This window comes from Musa acuminata, chromosome BXJ2-1, assembly GCF_036884655.1.
Source record: "Musa acuminata AAA Group cultivar baxijiao chromosome BXJ2-1, Cavendish_Baxijiao_AAA, whole genome shotgun sequence".
NCBI lineage: Eukaryota > Viridiplantae > Streptophyta > Magnoliopsida > Zingiberales > Musaceae > Musa > Musa acuminata.
This window is the reverse complement of record NC_088338.1, coordinates 25,565,687-25,588,368: the sequence shown is the minus strand read 5'-3', so window position 1 is coordinate 25,588,368 and position 22,682 is coordinate 25,565,687. Positions and strand designations below refer to the sequence as shown.

At 43.4% G+C, this 22,682-nt stretch overlaps 4 non-coding genes and 3 pseudogenes across 4 annotated transcripts; all 7 read right to left on the bottom strand.

Moving 5' to 3' along the window:
• Positions 1-19,378: 19,378 nt before the first annotated feature.
• Positions 19,379-19,497, bottom strand: LOC135599999 (5S ribosomal RNA). Its single transcript, XR_010482335.1, has one exon. It is a non-coding gene; the product is annotated as a 5S ribosomal RNA (ribosomal RNA).
• A 350-nt stretch (positions 19,498-19,847) lies between these two features.
• LOC135600748 (5S ribosomal RNA) lies at positions 19,848-19,966 on the bottom strand. The gene has a single exon (XR_010483061.1). It is a non-coding gene; the product is annotated as a 5S ribosomal RNA (ribosomal RNA).
• A 350-nt stretch (positions 19,967-20,316) lies between these two features.
• Positions 20,317-20,435, bottom strand: LOC135600394 (5S ribosomal RNA). Its single transcript, XR_010482717.1, has one exon. It is a non-coding gene; the product is annotated as a 5S ribosomal RNA (ribosomal RNA).
• Positions 20,436-20,785: 350 nt separating this feature from the next.
• Positions 20,786-20,904, bottom strand: LOC135603796 (5S ribosomal RNA; annotated as a pseudogene).
• Positions 20,905-21,254: 350 nt separating this feature from the next.
• LOC135603837 (5S ribosomal RNA) lies at positions 21,255-21,373 on the bottom strand (annotated as a pseudogene).
• A 350-nt stretch (positions 21,374-21,723) lies between these two features.
• On the bottom strand, positions 21,724-21,842 carry LOC135603179 (5S ribosomal RNA; annotated as a pseudogene).
• Positions 21,843-22,192: 350 nt separating this feature from the next.
• On the bottom strand, positions 22,193-22,311 carry LOC135599808 (5S ribosomal RNA). The gene has a single exon (XR_010482151.1). It is a non-coding gene; the product is annotated as a 5S ribosomal RNA (ribosomal RNA).
• Positions 22,312-22,682: the final 371 nt, after the last annotated feature.

Below are 22,682 nucleotides of genomic sequence, written 5' to 3'. Positions count from 1 at the left end.
TAAGCTTCCAAACTTGGCCTTTATGCTTTCATTACTTTGTTGAGTTTCTGCTGAATATAGTACTGATTCCTGGATCTGGATATAATCATCTTCTTCCAGATCTAGCTCCTCTATTGCTGCGGTTGTTGAGATGTAAGGCAGAGTGTTAATAGTTGTCAAGTTTTTATAGAATGTGACAGTGTTACCTTCAATCCTTACTCCTCCCTGCATTGCCCTTATGAAATTACAGCCTATTATCATTTGAATGTCATCCCCGAGCTTCATTGGAAATACATAAGTGTATGGTATCCTGAAGCTGTTATTTCCAATAGTCATCCTTCCTCCCCTTAACTTCAAGTTTGCTGTTGTTTTAGAGGTAATCCCACTGAAGTGCACTACATAGGGATTCTCCTCTATTGCAGCTTTTGGTACAGCCTTTTCGTCTATACAGCAAGTTGTAGCTCCTGTATCCAGTATAGCGTTAATTTCAAAGGGGGGAATATTTCGGATTTCCATGTGTACCTTTAAGTTGAAGAGCATGTTCTTAGATTTCCTTGATCCTCCAGTCTCTTTTGTCTCCATAGAAAGAATTTTTTGAGTTTCTTCCTCTAAAAGAACAAGAGCCTCTTCATCTTCTTCACTTTCTTCAATTTTTACTTTTCCGAGCCTTTGTATTTCTCTTAGGAGGTCTGCCTTTTCTAGTCTCAACCTGTCTACTTCCAAGATTTCTTTTTCCAATTTACTGTATTTTTCTTTTAGTTCTGATAGCTCATTTCTGAGGTTGAGATTTTCTTGTGCTATGGCTATGGATTGAGCATGAGCTTCTTCTAATTCCTTGGCCTTTTGTTGCTCGAATTCCACGGTCATTTTGAGCCTCCGTATTTCTGCTTCACAATGATTAATAAAATCTTGTTGTGTTTGAAGCAAGTTTCTGGGTTCATACCTTGGAGGTTCTTCCATCATGACAGGTGTTCTTTTGTCAAAGTAGTATATACTGCACATTCCGCAAGAGGTGATTTTGCATAGGGGGCAATGCCTCCTATGTCTCCTTTGTGATTTTCTTTTACAGCATTTGCATTCTTCTAATACTGATGGTAGCTCTGTGTTGATTTCCCATATATGCCTGCATTCCGCTTGTTCTTGGGAGACTCGTATCCTTGCCCTGTATCCTGTCTCAGGACCTATCCACCAAGTTCTACTATCTTCTACTAGAGCAAAAACTTTATGGGTGAAGGAGTGAATACCGTGTTGTAGGTCTTCTATATCTTCTCCTTCAGATATTGAGTAGATAGCATCGCTTTGGTTTTCTCCTTCCTGGACAGATAGTATTTCATATTCTTCAGGGATATCTAATTGTTCAAATATAGCTACCCTTTTAATATTTTTTTTGTCATTAGGACATTCTCTTGCAAAGTGTCCCTCTTCTCCGCAGAGATAGCATTTGCATTTTTTATTTCTTATCAAATGCTTTCTCTTTTCGATTCTTGCATGAGATGAGTGGGGTTTGCCTTTGTATGTCGTAGATCTTCTTACCCCGTATTTCCTCTCAGGTTTACTGTAATATCCTGGGATAGGAATTTCACTGCAAAAGGATAAATCCTTTAATGCTCTTTTAAATGCAGCATCCTTGCATTCTAATTCCAAGTATTTATAGGAGAAAAGGATCCTTGGGATTACTCCTATAGTATTTCCTCTGTATTTTGCTTCGAATGCAGCTTTAATTCTTTTTCCCAATTCTCCTGGCATTTTGGACCATAGTTTTTCTGATAATTCAGGTCCTAAAAACATCCTTCCGGTTTTGGATGCTAACCTCATATAGTCATTTAGAAATTGAATAATATGCTTGAGGTTAGTACAGGATAACCTTTCAAGATCTCTGTAGGCCTCTTCCTGTGCTGTAGTTGATCCTTGAAATGGGTCTTCCAGTATAAAGATGGTCCTTAGTTGCGAGAGGATGTTTTGTGTTCCTCCTGTTCCATCTGCATTGGCAAGAAGCAGTTGGTATTCATCTGGGTAGGCCATTCGCCATTGAATCCACGCCAGTTTTTCTGCTTCTCCAAGTAAATTTTCAATAAACTCCATTTTTGCCAATGGGTCAGTAAATCCTTGTAAAGACACTAGATTTTTTGTTATTGATTCCCACCTCATAAATACCTCATCAAACATCCCTAATTGAGATGGAATGATAAATATTGCCCCCTGTTGTTGAAATGCTGAGGGAAGGTTCCAGGCTTCAGAAAAGCTTTTGGCTTTGAACCTGGGTCTTCTCGAGCTTCCCTCATATTCAGGCTGCTGTCTTGTGGACTCAATATTTACTGCTGGGGGGTAGTTTACTGGCCCCATTGTTGAGTCTTCGGGTGGCCTGTAATTTGAGATGGCAGATGATGAGTATACCTGATGTGATAATTTTGCCAGTTGCGGGTATTCCATGACTAGATCTTCTTCTAGTCCTGCCGCAATTAATTCCTTCTGAAGTTTCTGGGGATACGGCATTTCTACGTCCTCGTTTGAAGTGTAGATCTTCTGGAAGTAGTTGTTCAGATTTTCTTGTAATTCTTCCGCATCATTTTCACTTTCGTCGGATAGCTGAATGTTGACAGCTATTATGTGGCTTCTTATTTCCTCTTCATCACTGAAAGTTTCATCATCAGCGTTGTTGTAGCTAATTCTGTTTGATGTTGAGGCCGCCTTGTAATTTTCAAAACTGATGGAGATCCTTCCATCAATGAGATTCCTGCTCCTGAGTTCAGCAGGTTGCATGGGGATTGACACCTGAGTAGGTCTTATTGTCCAATCCCTTCCTCTTATGTCTGCTGTGGAATTATTTGGCGGAAGGGATTGGACAATTCCAAGCGATTGGACAATTCCAAATTGTCCAATTCCAAGGGATTGGACAATCCCTTCCTCTTATTTGGAATTGGACAATTCCAAGGATTATCTGAAATTTAAATTCCTTGGAATTGTCCAATCGATTTAAATCGTTTGGAATTGTCCAAGCGATTTAAATTCCAAGGAATTGGACAATCCCTTCCTCTTATTTGGAATCGAGTCGAGTGTTAGAGGGAAGCGATTCAAACGTGGAATTGTCCAATCGAGTCGATTAAATCGCTTGGAATTTCGTTTAATACAAGGCTTCCATTATGTCCGCCAAATAATTCCAAAGAACTAGCCCACAATATCTCTGTCATATATGATAGGACTTGTCTATCGAGTCGAGTAAACCTTAGAAATTTCAAACTCTTACTCAAAGAAAACCAAAATCTTGAAAAAAGGATTAAAGACCTTGAATCATCAGTAAAAATCCTTTCTTCACTACTCATTGAAAACAAACCGTTAACCAAAACTGAGATACGGAAATTAGTACTTGAAATATCTAAGCAGCCAAAAATAATAGAAGAAGAAGCTTTAAGGTTATCCAAAAACCTGGACCAGAAGATCCAAAGGATTGAAATCCTGCTTTCAAAAATCGAAAAGCAAATCTTTGGATGAGCCATATATCCTCACGAAGTACCGAGTCATATAAAGAAGCACTAAAAGCTACTGAATCTATTGAACCCCCATCACTTGGTTTCCTTAAATCAAGTGACTTCCAAGGAGCTATCAGTCACCAGGTAGCAGTTATCAAACAACATAACGTACAAATCCAGCTTCTGGTACAAATTGCTGAGGACATTAGAGGAATAAGAGCAGAATTACAGACACTAAAGGAACTACAGCAATCTAAGGCTGTGCAATCCCAGGTGGTTCCTGACGAACTAATCACCAAACTTACAAATCTCAGCCTAGGACCTTCAGAAAGGCCTAAGGAAACTAAAGGAAAAATTCTGGTATTCAAAGATCCCATAAAAATCTTCCGAGAAGCAAAAGGATGACTTCCAGAACTCAAACCCAGGAAGCATCTACATCCGCTCCTCTTGTAGAAGACCAAATCCGGAGCTACAGAAGAAATCAGAGGAGGATATTCAACGCCAGAAGGCGACTGGGACAGCTTATTTTCAGAAATTCAGACACAAATACACAAATTCTGGAACAACAAATAGACCCCCAGGCACAACTACAGCTATCCATGCGAGAAAGAGCTGCAATAGCACCTGCTGAGGTGTTATACCACTCAAGAAGAGATGACGTACACCATCGGGTCTACACACACAGATCAGAGGAAGCCATGCTGGTCACAAACAACCAAGAGGACAGAGCATTTATCCAAGAACAGAGCTTTGACCAGCTCATACGAAGTGGAATGAGGTACATTCACCTCGGGATTCTACAAACAAGGATCCAAACACTCCACAGGCAAGAAGAAGGGACACTAGCTCTACTGGTGTTCAGAGACAATAGATGGGCCGATGATAGGTCCATCATTGCAACCATGGAAGTAGATTTGACCAGAGGAAGCCAGCTGGTCTATGTCGTACCAGACACAATGATGACGGTAGGAGACTTCTACCGCAACATACAGCTGTCTATATTGACCCGCGGATATGATACATGGCAAAATGGAGAAGCCAATTTGCTAATCACCAGGGGGATGGTAGGGCGACTTTCAAATACCCCGAATGTCGCCTTTGCCTATGAAATTTCAGGGGTGGTGGACTACCTGGCGAGTCATGGCGTAAGGGCTTTACCAGGAAGAAGGTACTCCACAGCAGACATAAGAGGAAGGGATTGGACAATAAGACCTACTCAGGTGTCAATCCCCATGCAACCTGCTGAACTCAGGAGCAGGAATCTCATTGATGGAAGGATCTCCATCAGTTTTGAAAATTACAAGGCGGCCTCAACATCAAACAGAATTAGCTACAACAACGCTGATGATGAAACTTTCAGTGATGAAGAGGAAATAAGAAGCCACATAATAGCTGTCAACATTCAGCTATCCGACGAAAGTGAAAATGATGCGGAAGAATTACAAGAAAATCTGAACAACTACTTCCAGAAGATCTACACTTCAAACGAGGACGTAGAAATGCCGTATCCCCAGAAACTTCAGAAGGAATTAATTGCGGCAGGACTAGAAGAAGATCTAGTCATGGAATACCCGCAACTGGCAAAATTATCACATCAGGTATACTCATCATCTGCCATCTCAAATTACAGGCCACCCGAAGACTCAACAATGGGGCCAGTAAACTACCCCCCAGCAGTAAATATTGAGTCCACAAGACAGCAGCCTGAATATGAGGGAAGCTCGAGAAGACCCAGGTTCAAAGCCAAAAGCTTTTCTGAAGCCTGGAACCTTCCCTCAGCATTTCAACAACAGGGGGCAATATTTATCATTCCATCTCAATTAGGGATGTTTGATGAGGTATTTATGAGGTGGGAATCAATAACAAAAAATCTAGTGTCTTTACAAGGATTTACTGACCCATTGGCAAAAATGGAGTTTATTGAAAATTTACTTGGAGAAGCAGAAAAACTGGCGTGGATTCAATGGCGAATGGCCTACCCAGATGAATACCAACTGCTTCTTGCCAATGCAGATGGAACAGGAGGAACACAAAACATCCTCTCGCAACTAAGGACCATCTTTATACTGGAAGACCCATTTCAAGGATCAACTACAGCACAGGAAGAGGCCTACAGAGATCTTGAAAGGTTATCCTGTACTAACCTCAAGCATATTATTCAATTTCTAAATGACTATATGAGGTTAGCATCCAAAACCGGAAGGATGTTTTTAGGACCTGAATTATCAGAAAAACTATGGTCCAAAATGCCAGGAGAATTGGGAAAAAGAATTAAAGCTGCATTCGAAGCAAAATACAGAGGAAATACTATAGGAGTAATCCCAAGGATCCTTTTCTCCTATAAATACTTGGAATTAGAATGCAAGGATGCTGCATTTAAAAGAGCATTAAAGGATTTATCCTTTTGCAGTGAAATTCCTATCCCAGGATATTACAGTAAACCTGAGAGGAAATACGGGGTAAGAAGATCTACGACATACAAAGGCAAACCCCACTCATCTCATGCAAGAATCGAAAAGAGAAAGCATTTGATAAGAAATAAAAAATGCAAATGCTATCTCTGCGGAGAAGAGGGACACTTTGCAAGAGAATGTCCTAATGACAAAAAAAATATTAAAAGGGTAGCTATATTTGAACAATTAGATATCCCTGAAGAATATGAAATACTATCTGTCCAGGAAGGAGAAAACCAAAGCGATGCTATCTACTCAATATCTGAAGGAGAAGATACAGAAGACCTACAACACGGTATTCACTCCTTCACCCATAAAGTTTTTGCTCTAGTAGAAGATAGTAGAACTTGGTGGATAGGTCCTGAGACAGGATACAGGGCAAGGATACGAGTCTCCCAAGAACAAGCGGAATGCAGGCATATATGGGAAATCAACACAGAGCTACCATCAGTATTAGAAGAATGCAAATGCTGTAAAAGAAAATCACAAAGGAGACATAGGAGGCATTGCCCCCTATGCAAAATCACCTCTTGCGGAATGTGCAGTATATACTACTTTGACAAAAGAACACCTGTCATGATGGAAGAACCTCCAAGGTATGAACCCAGAAACTTGCTTCAAACACAACAAGATTTTATTAATCATTGTGAAGCAGAAATACGGAGGCTCAAAATGACCGTGGAATTCGAGCAACAAAAGGCCAAGGAATTAGAAGAAGCTCATGCTCAATCCATAGCCATAGCACAAGAAAATCTCAACCTCAGAAATGAGCTATCAGAACTAAAAGAAAAATACAGTAAATTGGAAAAAGAAATCTTGGAAGTAGACAGGTTGAGACTAGAAAAGGCAGACCTCCTAAGAGAAATACAAAGGCTCGGAAAAGTAAAAATTGAAGAAAGTGAAGAAGATGAAGAGGCTCTTGTTCTTTTAGAGGAAGAAACTCAAAAAATTCTTTCTATGGAGACAAAAGAGACTGGAGGATCAAGGAAATCTAAGAACATGCTCTTCAACTTAAAGGTACACATGGAAATCCGAAATATTCCCCCCTTTGAAATTAACGCTATACTGGATACAGGAGCTACAACTTGCTGTATAGACGAAAAGGCTGTACCAAAAGCTGCAATAGAGGAGAATCCCTATGTAGTGCACTTCAGTGGGATTACCTCTAAAACAACAGCAAACTTGAAGTTAAGGGGAGGAAGGATGACTATTGGAAATAACAGCTTCAGGATACCATACACTTATGTATTTCCAATGAAGCTCGGGGATGACATTCAAATGATAATAGGCTGTAATTTCATAAGGGCAATGCAGGGAGGAGTAAGGATTGAAGGTAACACTGTCACATTCTATAAAAACTTGACAACTATTAACACTCTGCCTTACATCTCAACAACCGCAGCAATAGAGGAGCTAGATCTGGAAGAAGATGATTATATCCAGATCCAGGAATCAGTACTATATTCAGCAGAAACTCAACAAAGTAATGAAAGCATAAAGGCCAAGTTTGGAAGCTTATTGGATCAATTAAAGGCCCAAGGTTATATTGGAGAAGATCCCCTCAAATACTGGAAAAAGAACAAAATAACATGCAAGCTGGAAATTAAGAATCAAGACTTCGTGGTAGAAGATAAGCCTCTTAGACATCTGACACCACAAGCAAAAGAAGCTTTTTCCAAACATGTGAAAGCGCTGCTAGAAATCGGGATCATTAGACCAAGTAAAAGCAAGCACAGAACTACGGCTATAATTGTCAACTCAGGAACTACAGTGGACCCTATAACAGGAACAGAAAAAAAGGGGAAGGAAAGGATGGTCTTCAACTACAAGAGACTTAACGACATCACCGAAAAGGACCAATACAGCCTTCCCGGTATCAATACAATACTCAAGAAGGTTAGTAACAGCAAAATTTATTCAAAATTTGACTTAAAATCTGGTTTCCATCAAGTCGCAATGCACCCAGATTCAATCGAATGGACCGCATTCTGGGTCCCTGAAGGATTATATGAATGGCTTGCAATGCCATTTGGTCTTAAGAATGCCCCTGCTATATTCCAAAGAAAAATGGACAACTGTTTCAGAGGTACGGAACAATTTATTGCTGTATACATAGATGATATACTTGTGTTCTCAGAAAATGAGAAGGAGCATGGGCAACATCTCACCAAAATGTTGGAAATATGTCAAGAAAACGGTCTTATTCTAAGCCCAACAAAAATGAAAATTGCAGTAAGAGAAATCGAGTTTCTTGGAGCAGTCCTAGGGAATTCAAAAATCAAGCTACAACCCCATATCATCAAAAGGATTGCTGAGTATCAAGAAAAGGACCTCATGACAAAGAAGGGTCTTAGATCATGGTTGGGAATTCTGAATTATGCAAGAAGCTATATACCCAACCTAGGCAAGCTTCTAGGCCCACTGTATTCAAAGACGAGCCCAACTGGTGAGAAAAGAATGAATGAGCAGGACTGGAAGCTAGTCAGAAAGATCAAAAGCTTGGTGCAGAACCTTCCTGACCTGGAAGTACCCCCTGAAGAATGTTTCATAATCCTGGAAACAGATGGATGTATGGAAGGATGGGGAGGAATTTGCAAATGGAAGAAACAGAAATACGACCCCAGAAATACAGAAAAAATATGCGCATACGCCAGTGGAAGGTACAACCCAATCAAGTCCACCATAGATGCCGAAATGCATGCGGTTATGAAGACCCTTGAAGCATTAAAAATTTACTTCCTGGATAAAAAGGAAATTATCATAAGAACTGACTGCCAGGCAATCATAAGCTTCTTCAACAAATCCTCTCAGAACAAACCATCTAGGGTGAGGTGGATGGCCTTCGTAGACTACATAACAGGAAGCGGCGTTGAAATCAAATTCGAGCACATTGAAGGAGAAAGTAACGTTCTAGCTGACTCCTTATCTCGACTAATAAATATTTTGATTGCAGGATGGCCAAACGAATCACTCTGCCTACTTCTAGAAGCGACACAGGAAGTTCAAGCCAAACCCAAACCCAAGGCTGTTACTCATTTGAATCAACTAATGAATCAAGTGACCTCCTCCTACAATACCAACAAGAGATGGATAGACTCACATCCGGAACACGTGGAGGACTCTCTTTCAGCAAAATGGGATTATCTGAAAGGAGGCTCGGAGCAATTCAAAAGGAAGCCTCCAGACAAGCACTGGAGGCATTGCAACAATTCTTCGACATCCACTTAATCAAGACTAAAGAATATCAGAGAAGGAGCGGTGGAAAAGACAACTGGTACAGAGACTGGTTACCAGTCGTTCTTCAACAACAACGACAACTGGAGGAGGCCCTATCAATGGTAAAAGACGTCTCACAAAGAACGACCAGCTTCAGCCTTTAGGGAATGGCGGACCCCTACAATCAGCTGAAGGAATCCACTTTCTCTTCGCCGCCAAATAAGTACTTGATAGGACTTGATTTAAACGAAAGAATGGAAGCGATTCCGAAATTCCAAATAACATTCCGAAATTCCAAATAACACAACCATTTACCACAAGTGTTAGAGTGATTCGTAGGCAGAGTGATTCCTTCAGGGACCCAGAATGCGGTCCATTCGATTGAATCTGGGTGCATTGCGACTTGATGGAAACCAGATTTTAAGTCAAATTTTGAATAATTTTTGCTGTTACTAACCTTCTTGAGTATTGTATTGATACCGGGAAGGCTGTATTGGTCCTTTTCGGTGATGTCGTTAAGTCTCTTGTAGTTGAAGACCATCCTTTCCTTCCCCTTTTTTTCTGTTCCTGTTATAGGGTCCACTGTAGTTCCTGAGTTGACAATTATAGCCGTAGTTCTGTGCTTGCTTTTACTTGGTCTAATGATCCCGATTTCTAGCAGCGCTTTCACATGTTTGGAAAAAGCTTCTTTTGCTTGTGGTGTCAGATGTCTAAGAGGCTTATCTTCTACCACGAAGTCTTGATTCTTAATTTCCAGCTTGCATGTTATTTTGTTCTTTTTCCAGTATTTGAGGGGATCTTCTCCAATATAACCTTGGGCCTTTAATTGATCCAATAAGCTTCCAAACTTGGCCTTTATGCTTTCATTACTTTGTTGAGTTTCTGCTGAATATAGTACTGATTCCTGGATCTGGATATAATCATCTTCTTCCAGATCTAGCTCCTCTATTGCTGCGGTTGTTGAGATGTAAGGCAGAGTGTTAATAGTTGTCAAGTTTTTATAGAATGTGACAGTGTTACCTTCAATCCTTACTCCTCCCTGCATTGCCCTTATGAAATTACAGCCTATTATCATTTGAATGTCATCCCCGAGCTTCATTGGAAATACATAAGTGTATGGTATCCTGAAGCTGTTATTTCCAATAGTCATCCTTCCTCCCCTTAACTTCAAGTTTGCTGTTGTTTTAGAGGTAATCCCACTGAAGTGCACTACATAGGGATTCTCCTCTATTGCAGCTTTTGGTACAGCCTTTTCGTCTATACAGCAAGTTGTAGCTCCTGTATCCAGTATAGCGTTAATTTCAAAGGGGGGAATATTTCGGATTTCCATGTGTACCTTTAAGTTGAAGAGCATGTTCTTAGATTTCCTTGATCCTCCAGTCTCTTTTGTCTCCATAGAAAGAATTTTTTGAGTTTCTTCCTCTAAAAGAACAAGAGCCTCTTCATCTTCTTCACTTTCTTCAATTTTTACTTTTCCGAGCCTTTGTATTTCTCTTAGGAGGTCTGCCTTTTCTAGTCTCAACCTGTCTACTTCCAAGATTTCTTTTTCCAATTTACTGTATTTTTCTTTTAGTTCTGATAGCTCATTTCTGAGGTTGAGATTTTCTTGTGCTATGGCTATGGATTGAGCATGAGCTTCTTCTAATTCCTTGGCCTTTTGTTGCTCGAATTCCACGGTCATTTTGAGCCTCCGTATTTCTGCTTCACAATGATTAATAAAATCTTGTTGTGTTTGAAGCAAGTTTCTGGGTTCATACCTTGGAGGTTCTTCCATCATGACAGGTGTTCTTTTGTCAAAGTAGTATATACTGCACATTCCGCAAGAGGTGATTTTGCATAGGGGGCAATGCCTCCTATGTCTCCTTTGTGATTTTCTTTTACAGCATTTGCATTCTTCTAATACTGATGGTAGCTCTGTGTTGATTTCCCATATATGCCTGCATTCCGCTTGTTCTTGGGAGACTCGTATCCTTGCCCTGTATCCTGTCTCAGGACCTATCCACCAAGTTCTACTATCTTCTACTAGAGCAAAAACTTTATGGGTGAAGGAGTGAATACCGTGTTGTAGGTCTTCTGTATCTTCTCCTTCAGATATTGAGTAGATAGCATCGCTTTGGTTTTCTCCTTCCTGGACAGATAGTATTTCATATTCTTCAGGGATATCTAATTGTTCAAATATAGCTACCCTTTTAATATTTTTTTTGTCATTAGGACATTCTCTTGCAAAGTGTCCCTCTTCTCCGCAGAGATAGCATTTGCATTTTTTATTTCTTATCAAATGCTTTCTCTTTTCGATTCTTGCATGAGATGAGTGGGGTTTGCCTTTGTATGTCGTAGATCTTCTTACCCCGTATTTCCTCTCAGGTTTACTGTAATATCCTGGGATAGGAATTTCACTGCAAAAGGATAAATCCTTTAATGCTCTTTTAAATGCAGCATCCTTGCATTCTAATTCCAAGTATTTATAGGAGAAAAGGATCCTTGGGATTACTCCTATAGTATTTCCTCTGTATTTTGCTTCGAATGCAGCTTTAATTCTTTTTCCCAATTCTCCTGGCATTTTGGACCATAGTTTTTCTGATAATTCAGGTCCTAAAAACATCCTTCCGGTTTTGGATGCTAACCTCATATAGTCATTTAGAAATTGAATAATATGCTTGAGGTTAGTACAGGATAACCTTTCAAGATCTCTGTAGGCCTCTTCCTGTGCTGTAGTTGATCCTTGAAATGGGTCTTCCAGTATAAAGATGGTCCTTAGTTGCGAGAGGATGTTTTGTGTTCCTCCTGTTCCATCTGCATTGGCAAGAAGCAGTTGGTATTCATCTGGGTAGGCCATTCGCCATTGAATCCACGCCAGTTTTTCTGCTTCTCCAAGTAAATTTTCAATAAACTCCATTTTTGCCAATGGGTCAGTAAATCCTTGTAAAGACACTAGATTTTTTGTTATTGATTCCCACCTCATAAATACCTCATCAAACATCCCTAATTGAGATGGAATTATAAATATTGCCCCCTGTTGTTGAAATGCTGAGGGAAGGTTCCAGGCTTCAGAAAAGCTTTTGGCTTTGAACCTGGGTCTTCTCGAGCTTCCCTCATATTCAGGCTGCTGTCTTGTGGACTCAATATTTACTGCTGGGGGGTAGTTTACTGGCCCCATTGTTGAGTCTTCGGGTGGCCTGTAATTTGAGATGGCAGATGATGAGTATACCTGATGTGATAATTTTGCCAGTTGCGGGTATTCCATGACTAGATCTTCTTCTAGTCCTGCCGCAATTAATTCCTTCTGAAGTTTCTGGGGATACGGCATTTCTACGTCCTCGTTTGAAGTGTAGATCTTCTGGAAGTAGTTGTTCAGATTTTCTTGTAATTCTTCCGCATCATTTTCACTTTCGTCGGATAGCTGAATGTTGACAGCTATTATGTGGCTTCTTATTTCCTCTTCATCACTGAAAGTTTCATCATCAGCGTTGTTGTAGCTAATTCTGTTTGATGTTGAGGCCGCCTTGTAATTTTCAAAACTGATGGAGATCCTTCCATCAATGAGATTCCTGCTCCTGAGTTCAGCAGGTTGCATGGGGATTGACACCTGAGTAGGTCTTATTGTCCAATCCCTTCCTCTTATGTCTGCTGTGGAGTACCTTCTTCCTGGTAAAGCCCTTACGCCATGACTCGCCAGGTAGTCCACCACCCCTGAAATTTCATAGGCAAAGGCGACATTCGGGGTATTTGAAAGTCGCCCTACCATCCCCCTGGTGATTAGCAAATTGGCTTCTCCATTTTGCCATGTATCATATCCGCGGGTCAATATAGACAGCTGTATGTTGCGGTAGAAGTCTCCTACCGTCATCATTGTGTCTGGTACGACATAGACCAGCTGGCTTCCTCTGGTCAAATCTACTTCCATGGTTGCAATGATGGACCTATCATCGGCCCATCTATTGTCTCTGAACACCAGTAGAGCTAGTGTCCCTTCTTCTTGCCTGTGGAGTGTTTGGATCCTTGTTTGTAGAATCCCGAGGTGAATGTACCTCATTCCACTTCGTATGAGCTGGTCAAAGCTCTGTTCTTGGATAAATGCTCTGTCCTCTTGGTTGTTTGTGACCAGCATGGCTTCCTCTGATCTGTGTGTGTAGACCCGATGGTGTACGTCATCTCTTCTTGAGTGGTATAACACCTCAGCAGGTGCTATTGCAGCTCTTTCTCGCATGGATAGCTGTAGTTGTGCCTGGGGGTCTATTTGTTGTTCCAGAATTTGTGTATTTGTGTCTGAATTTCTGAAAATAAGCTGTCCCAGTCGCCTTCTGGCGTTGAATATCCTCCTCTGATTTCTTCTGTAGCTCCGGATTTGGTCTTCTACAAGAGGAGCGGATGTAGATGCTTCCTGGGTTTGAGTTCTGGAAGTCATCCTTTTGCTTCTCGGAAGATTTTTATGGGATCTTTGAATACCAGAATTTTTCCTTTAGTTTCCTTAGGCCTTTCTGAAGGTCCTAGGCTGAGATTTGTAAGTTTGGTGATTAGTTCGTCAGGAACCACCTGGGATTGCACAGCCTTAGATTGCTGTAGTTCCTTTAGTGTCTGTAATTCTGCTCTTATTCCTCTAATGTCCTCAACAATTTGTACCAGAAGCTGGATTTGTACGTTATGTTGTTTGATAACTGCTACCTGGTGACTGATAGCTCCTTGGAAGTCACTTGATTTAAGGAAACCAAGTGATGGGGGTTCAATAGATTCAGTAGCTTTTAGTGCTTCTTTATATGACTCGGTACTTCGTGAGGATATATGGCTCATCCAAAGATTTGCTTTTCGATTTTTGAAAGCAGGATTTCAATCCTTTGGATCTTCTGGTCCAGGTTTTTGGATAACCTTAAAGCTTCTTCTTCTATTATTTTTGGCTGCTTAGATATTTCAAGTACTAATTTCCGTATCTCAGTTTTGGTTAACGGTTTGTTTTCAATGAGTAGTGAAGAAAGGATTTTTACTGATGATTCAAGGTCTTTAATCCTTTTTTCAAGATTTTGGTTTTCTTCGAGTAAGAGTTTGAAATTTCTAAGGTTTACTCGACTCGATAGACAAGTCCTATCATATATGACAGAGATATTGTGGGCTAGTTCTTTTCTTGAGGGATTTATGGTTTCTGCTAAGTTTAAGTAGTCAAGATGAGAAGTTCGAGAATCTAGATACCATTTTTGAATAGATTCTTCCCAAAGTCCAGACATGTACTAAGCGAGCATTGTTTTAAATCTACTTACTTTCTTAATCCTGAGGGCTTGCGTCAAAGGTCTTACTTTGGTTCCCAGACCTGGCTGCCTTCCTCGGGCTCCTCACAGATTTAGAGAGCAAGAGATCGTATTATAAAGCATACTAAGTACAAATGTCAGGATGATTTGAAAAAAATCTAAATTAAAATAGTAAATCTAGAGGCTCTGATACCAGAATGGAAGCGATTCAAACGAAAGAATGGAAGCGATTCAAACGAATGGAAGCGATTTAAACATATGAATGGACACAAAAAAAAGTTTAAATCTTAAAACTAGGAACTCAGAACTTAGAACTAGGAACTTTAAAAGCTTACAAGATTGGGCTCAAGTAAGACTCTGGTTGTCTACCGATGCCTTGCAAGAGCATGAGCGAGGAAGGGATTGTCCAATTCCTCGCTCATGCTGGAATTAAATAACACCAGAATGCGATTGGACAATTCCAAATAAGAGGAAGGGATTGGACAATTCCACGTTTGAATCGCTTCCATTCTTTCGTTCCAGATTAAATCGCTTCCATTCGTTTAAATCGCTTCCATTTTTTCTAAGGTCTACAATCGCATTGTGGAATTATTTGGAATTCCAAATAACACAATGTTTCATATCATCGTAAACCACAAGTTCATATCATCGTAAACTAGGCAGAGTGATCTTCTAACACTTTTACACAGTATATCCATTTCGATTCATCAACAACATTTCATTACATACAAAATATGCTTATACAATAATAGCATAACAACCGACAAGACTTGCTCATAATTCTGAATAGCTATCCACTGCCTCAGCCCAAATCAAACATCTCGAAGAGTGACAAGCTGACCTGAAAGATTTATATAACAACGGAGTGAGCCAAAAACGGCTCAGCAAGTGACAAAGCATATTCAGAACAAAAAGAACGGTTTCAAACGAGTAAGGTATCATAATGCAAGGCAGAATACAAGAATTCTCAAGGATACCATCTCAATAGATACCAAATCATACGTATCATGTCATTCAAAACATATTTAATCCATAACGAATGGAGCATAGAGTAATTGGAACATATCAATGGTAGATAGGACATTTCAGAACATATCAGTTCATAGCAAATGGAGCACAGAGTAATTGGAGCATATCAATGGCAGATAGAACATTTCAGAACATATCAGTTCATAGCAAATGGAGCACAAAGTAATGGGAGCATATCAATGGCAGATAGGACATTTCAGAACATATCAGTTCATAGCAAATGGAGCATAAAGTGATTGGAGCATATCAATGGCGTATGAAATGTTCCGGAGCATATCAACGGCATATGGAACATTTCGAAGCATATCATTAGTGAATGAAGCATTTCAGAGCATATCAAAAACAAATATCGTACAGAAGCTCAAACGTCGTCTTTGACGTTGCAAACATATCAATCTTATCCAAAGCATGTACAGAAACACATAACCAAAGCTCTGGATATCATATCAAACATACAGAAAGTGTAGTGGGATCTCAGTCAGAATGTGATTCATCCATTTCTGAATGACCACCTGACAAAAGTCTCCCACGTCTGGGAGCTCCATCCACCCACGTCTAGGTGAAGTCAAAGGGGGCCGGCAGAGCATCGCAGGCTCTAAGCAATATCCCACAAAGCGGGACCCCACAAAGCGGGCAAATAAGCGCATACCAGAATATCCCACATAGCGGGACCCCACAAAGCGGGCAAATCAGCGCATACCCTTTACCATTTCTGGCAAAGGTCCAGACAATCCCACACACCAGAGTACAAAAGGGCAGTTTCAACAATAAGTAGCATATATCGGAAGCACACGCGGAACAACAAAGCGTACATGTGCCTTTACGAGTCAATCCGAAGTAAGCAATAATCTTTCACAAGTATATTCAGATTTGAAAGGAATTGAAAGCAAGGGCACATATGGAATCCAAGCAATCACATATAACTCAATTCAATAAGAAGATTTGATGAATTCAATGTCCAAAGGAATGAAACTGGAATAGGCACATATCGAAAGCAAATGCGGAACAATAGGATATACATGTGCCTATATGAGTCAATACGATATAGCATAAACGTTACACAACAGTTTTCAAGAATGCAATAATTTTAAGGACAAGAGCATACAAGAATTCAAAGCAGTAATATAAAGCTCAATTGAATGAGAAAGCTAAAGGATATCAATTTCCAAAGGAATGAAACCAGAATATGAGAAATCGACCAAAGCTCGATTTCTGGCAGAATACAGAAGGCACATTGAACAAATGATTCAAACAATCAATCGTGCTCCAATTTACTCAGAAATAATCATTGGATTATACTTTCAGATAAGACAGGCTTCATATGAATTGAGCTGTCCAACAGAGAGAGTTACAAATGATTTGGTAAGCAAGAGTCGTAGAACAAAATCTCTGTTGGCAGAATTCATAATGTCAGATTCAATAGATAACTGGCCAGGTGTTTGGATTCCAAATCTTTCAATCCATATATCAAAGAAAGGTCTACGAGTCTAGTTTCCAATGAAATCAGTTTTGAACAAATCAGAGTTTCCAACAAAGACTTATAGGCAGCTCGGTATCAAAAGGTCAGAATCTCAGAAGTTGCACAGATTCGAATCGTTACGTCTAAACAGGAGATATATCAAATGCAAGGCTAGAACAATTCAAAGTTCCTCATATTCAAAGCAAATGTAGAGATAAAATGGCAGTGAGGAACGATCAGGATACTTACAAGAGAAAAGATTAGAAAGCTTGCAATAGAAAAGGTTAGAACACTTGCAATAAGACATATCAGAGCAATTATAGGAGAAACGATCAGGGAACTTGCAATAGAAAGGATCGAAACAAGCGGGAAACTTGCCTTTCAATGATTTCGATCCGAAGATCCAAAGAAGGTGCCAGCCCAAATCCTTCTACTTTTTCTCCGTGTCCTCTCTCTGTTTCGTTTTGTGCTCTCGTTTTCTTCCTTTCTTCGCAACTACACCACGTGTCGAACATCGAGGCACAGTCACCTGCTCTCTCTTACTCTCATTCCTTCTTTTTCTTTCCCAAACGCAGCTGCCACAACCGCCGCCGCTGCCGCTGCCACAATCGCAGCCCCTTCCACCGCACTAACTTCCTTCCTCCCTTCTCTCGCAGACATAACTGCTGCATACGCAGTCGCTGCCGCTGCGGCCGCAATCCCGTCCGCAGCCCCTTTTTCCCCCTTTCCTTTCTTTTCATTCCCAGCTGCAACTGCCGCAGTCGCAGTCGCAACCATGGCCGCAGCCACCACAGCCGCAACCTCTTCTTTCTCCCCTGCTCTATTTCCTCTCCTTCTCTTCCAGCTGCAGCTGCCACTGCCACAGCTGCCTCTCCTTCTCCTCTTCCTCTCTTCTTCCCTTTTCCTTTCTCTTCTTCTTCCTTTCCTCCTCTTCTTTCCCAGCTGCACTGCTGCAGTCGCAGCCTCAGCCGCGGCCACAGCCTCTTCTTCCTCCCCTGCTCATCTTCCTCTCCTTCTTCTCTACCAACTGTAGCTGCCATCGCCGCAGCCGCAGCCCCTTCTTTCCCTTCTCTTCTTCCTCTCCTTCCCTTCTTCCTTTCTCTTCCTCTTTCCCTGCCATAGCTGCAGCTGCCACAGCCGCAGCCGCAGCTACTTCTTTCCCTTCTCCTCCCCGGCGTCACACACACCCTCTCCTCTGTTTCCTCTGCAGGAAACAGAGGTATCACAACCTCTTCTCCTGCTTCCTCTTCTTCTTCTCTTCCTCTTCTCCTTCTTCTCCTCTTCGAACGCCCCACACCTCTTCTCTGTTTCCACCTGCAGGAAACAGAGGTGCTGCAGCCCTATCTGCTGCCACCTCTCGCTCCTCTCCCTCTTCCCTCTCTTTTCCCTCTTCCTCTCCTTCTCTTCTTCTCCTCTTCCCTTTTCCTCCCCAACGCCACACACCTCCTCGCTGCAGCCTTGCCGCAGCTATCTTCTTCTTCTTCTTCTTCTCCTTCCTCCCCTTCTTCTTCCCGGCGTCACACACACCCTCTCCTCTGTTTCCTCTGCAGGGAACAGAGGTATCACAACCTCTTCTCCTGCTTCCCCTTCTCCTTCTCTTCCTCTTCTTCTTCTTCTACTCTTCTCCTACTCGACACCCCACACGTCTCCTCTGTTTCCACCTGCAAGAAACAGAGGTGCTGCAGCCCTAGCTGCTGCCACCTCTCGCTCCACTCCGTCTTCCCTCTCTTTTCCCTCTTCTTCTCCTTCTCTTCTTCTCCTCTTCCCTTTTCCTCCCCAAGGCCACACACCTCCTCGCTGCAGCCTTGCCGCAGCTATCCTCCTCTCTTCTTCTTCTTCTTCTTCCTCTCTTCTTTTCCCTCTTCTTCTCTTCTCCCTCTACTTCTCTTCTTCTTCTCCCCACGCCCCACCGCTTCTCTCTGTTTCTCGAGAGAGCGTGGGAGGCGGTGGGATAAAACCGAAGTTTTCGGTTTTCTTTATTTTCTTCTTTTTACAACTTAACAGTTTAGTCCTTGAAATTTCCATATTTACATATAGGTCCTCCGATTTATAAATAAATCTTTATTAATAAGTTTCAAAAGTGAGGGATATTACAAGGTCACCCATCGTAGTACTACTCTGGCCCAAGCTCGCTTAACTTTGGAGTTTTGATGTGATCCGGTGATTTAGTGCTGGCATTATCGCACCCGTATCGCGTGCTTCGTCCCTCGCCTATGTGCACGTCGCAGTCGGCGTATCAACGTCAAGAGCCTCTTGCCCGTCACGAAACCGTCGACGCTTTCTCGAACGTTCACGAAATCCCTATTGCAAGCTCTCTCCGAGCCCTAGCCCGACGACTGCGTATCGGTCACGGCAAGCGCGTGCCGAAACCTTCGGCACTTTCTCGAACGATCTAGGATTCGCTATTGCGACCCCAATCCGGAAAGCTCTCTCCGAGCCCCTCGATAATGACTGCGTAGCGGTCACAGCAAATTTCCAGCCCCAAAACAATCGTCTCGGAGCTCTACGGGAGATGTTTCGAATCGCGGGATGCAAAAAGGAGTGCAACACGATGACTTCCCAAGGGGTCACCCATCCTAGTACTACTCTGGCCCAAGCACGCTTAACTTCGGAGTTTTGATGGGATCCGGTGATTTAGTGCTGGCATTATCGCACCCGTTTCGCGTGCTTCGTCCATCGCCTATGTGCACGTCGCGGTCGGCGTATCAACGTCCGGAGCCTCTTGCCCGTCACGAAACCGTCGTCGCTTTCTCGAACGTTCACGAAATCCCTATTGTTAGCTCTCTCCGAGCCCTAGCCCGACGACTGCGTATCGGTCACGGCAAGCGCGTGCCGAGACCATCGGCACTTTCTAGAACGATCTCGGAATCGCTATTGCGACCCCAGTTCGGAAAGCTCTCTCCGAGCCCCTCGATACTAACTGCGTAGCGGTCACAGCAAATTTCCAGCCCCAAAACAATCGTCTCGGAGCTCTACGGGAGATGTTTCGTATCCCGGGATGCAAAAAGGAGTGCAACACGAGGACTTCCCAAGGGGTCACCCATCGTAGTACTACTCTGGCCCAAGCACGCTTAACTTCGGTGTTTTGATGGGATCCGGAGATTTAGTGCTGGCATTATCGCACCCGTTTAGCGTGCTTCGTCACTCGCCTATGTGCACGTCGCGGTCAGCGTATCAACGTCCGGAGCCTCTTGCCCGTCACGAAACCGTCGGCGCTTTCTCGAACGTTCACGAAATCCCTATTGCAAGCTCTCTCCGAGCCCTAGCCCGACGACTGCGTATCGGTCACGGCAAGCACGTGCCGAAACCATCGGCACTTTCTAGAACGATCTCGGAATCGCTATTGCGACCCCAATCCGGAAAGCTCTCTCCGAGCCCCTCGATACTGACAGCGTAGCGGTCACAGCAAATTTCCAGCCACAAAACAATCGTCTCGGAGCTCTACGGGAGATGTTTCGTATCCCGTGATGAAAAAAGGAGTGCAACACGAGGACTTCCTAGGGGGTCACCCATCCTAGTACTACTCTGGCCCAAGCACGCTTAACTTCGGAGTTTTGATGGGATCCGGTGATTTAGTGCTGCCATTATCGCACCCGTTTCGCGTGCTTCGTCCATCGCCTATGTGCACGTCGCGGTCGGCGTATCAACGTCCGGAGCCTCTTGCCCGTCACGAAACCGTCGTCGCTTTCTCGAACGTTCACGAAATCCCTATTGTTAGCTCTCTCCGAGCCCTAGCCCGACGACTGCGTATCGGTCACGGCAAGCGCGTGCCGAGACCATCGGCACTTTCTAGAACGATCTCGGAATCGCTATTGCGACCCCAATCCGGAAAGCTCTCTCCGAGCACCTTGATACTGATTGCGTAGCGGTCACAGCAAATTTCCAGCCCCAAAACAATCGTCTCGGAGCTCTACAGGAGATGTTTCGTATCCCGGGATGCAAAAAGGAGTGCAACACGAGGACTTCCCAGGTGGTCACCCATCGTAGTACTACTCTGGCCTAAGCACGCTAAACTTCGGTGTTTTGATGGGATCCGGTGATTTAGTGCTGCCATTATCGCACCCGTTTTGCGAGCTTCGTCCCTCGCCTATGTGCACGTCGCGGTCGGGGCATCAACGTCCGGAGCCTCTTGCCCGTCACGAAACCGTCGTCGCTTTCTCGAACGTTCACGAAATCCCTATTGCAAGCTCTCTCCGAGCCCTAGCCCGACGACTGCGTATCGGTCACGGCAAGTGCGTGCCGAAACCATCGGCACTTTCTAGAACGATCTCGGAATCGCTATTGCAACCCCAATCCGGAAAGCTCTCTCCGAGCCCCTCGATATTGACTGCGTAGCGTTCAAAGCAAATTTCCTGCCCCAAAACAATCGTCTCGGAGCTCTACGGGAGATGTTTCGTATCCCGGGATGCAAAAAGGAGTGCAACACGAGGACTTCCCAGGGGGTCACCCATCGTAGTACTACTCTCGCCCAAGCACGCTAAACTTCGGTATTTTTATGGGATCCGGTGATTTAGTGCTGCCATTATCGCGCCCGTTTCGTGAGCTTCGTCCCTCGCCTATGTGCACGTCGCGGTCGGCGCATCAACGTCCGGAGCCTCTTGCCCGTCACGAAACCGTCGGCGCTTTCTCGAACGTTCACGAAATCCCTATTGCAAGCTCTCTCCGAGCCCTAGCCCGACGACTGCGTATCGATCACGGCAAGCGCGTGCCGAAACCATCGGCACTTTCTAGAACGATCTAGGAATCGCTATTCCGACCCCAATCCAGAAAGCTCTCTTTGAGCCCTTCGATACTGACTGCGTAGCGGTTAAAGCAAATTTCCAGCCCCAAAACAAATGTCTCAGAGCTCTACGGGAGATGTTTCATATCCCGGGATGCAAAAAGGAGTACAACACAAGGACTTCCCAAGGGATCACCCATCGTAGTACTACTCTGGCCCAAGCACGCTTAACTTCGGTGTTTTGATGGGATCCGGTGATTTAGTGCTGCCATTATCGCACCCGTTTCGCGAGCTTCGTCCCTCGCCTATGTGCACGTCGCGGTCGGTGCATCAACGTCCGGAGCCTCTTGCCCGTCACGAAACCGTAAGCGCTTTCTCGAACGTTCACGAAATCCCTATTGCAAGCTCTCTCCGAGCCCTAGCCCGACGACTGCGTATCGGTCACGACAAGCACGTGCCGAAACCATCGGCACTTTCTAGAACGATCTCGGAATCGCTATTGCGACCCTAATCCGGAAAGCTCTCTCCGAGCCCATCGATACTGACTGCGTAGCTGTCATAGCAAATTTCCAGCCCCAAAACAATCGTCTCGGAGCTCTACGGGAGATGTTTCGTATCCCGGGATGCAAAAAGGAGTGCAACACGAGGACTTCCCAGGGGGTCACCCATCGTAGTACTACTCTGGCCCAAGCATGCTTAACTTCGGAGTTTTGATGGGATCCGGTGATTTATTGCTGGCATTATCGCACCCATTTCGCGTGCTTCGTCCCTCGCCTATGTGCACGTCGCGGTCGGCGTATCAACGTCCGGAGCCTCTTGCTCGTCACGAAACCGTTGGTGCTTTCTCGAATGTTCACGAAATCCCTATTGCAAGCTCTCTCCGAGCCCTAGCCCGACGACTGCGTATCGGTCATGGCAAGCACGTGCCGAAACCATCGGCACTTTCTAGAACGATCTCGGAATCGCTATTGCGACCCCAATCCGGAAAGCTCTCTCCGAGCCCCTCGATACTGACAGCGTAGCGGTCACAGCAAATTTCCAGCCCCAAAACAATCGTCTCGGAGCTCTACGGGAGATGTTTCGTATCCCGTGATGAAAAAAGGAGTGCAACACGAGGACTTC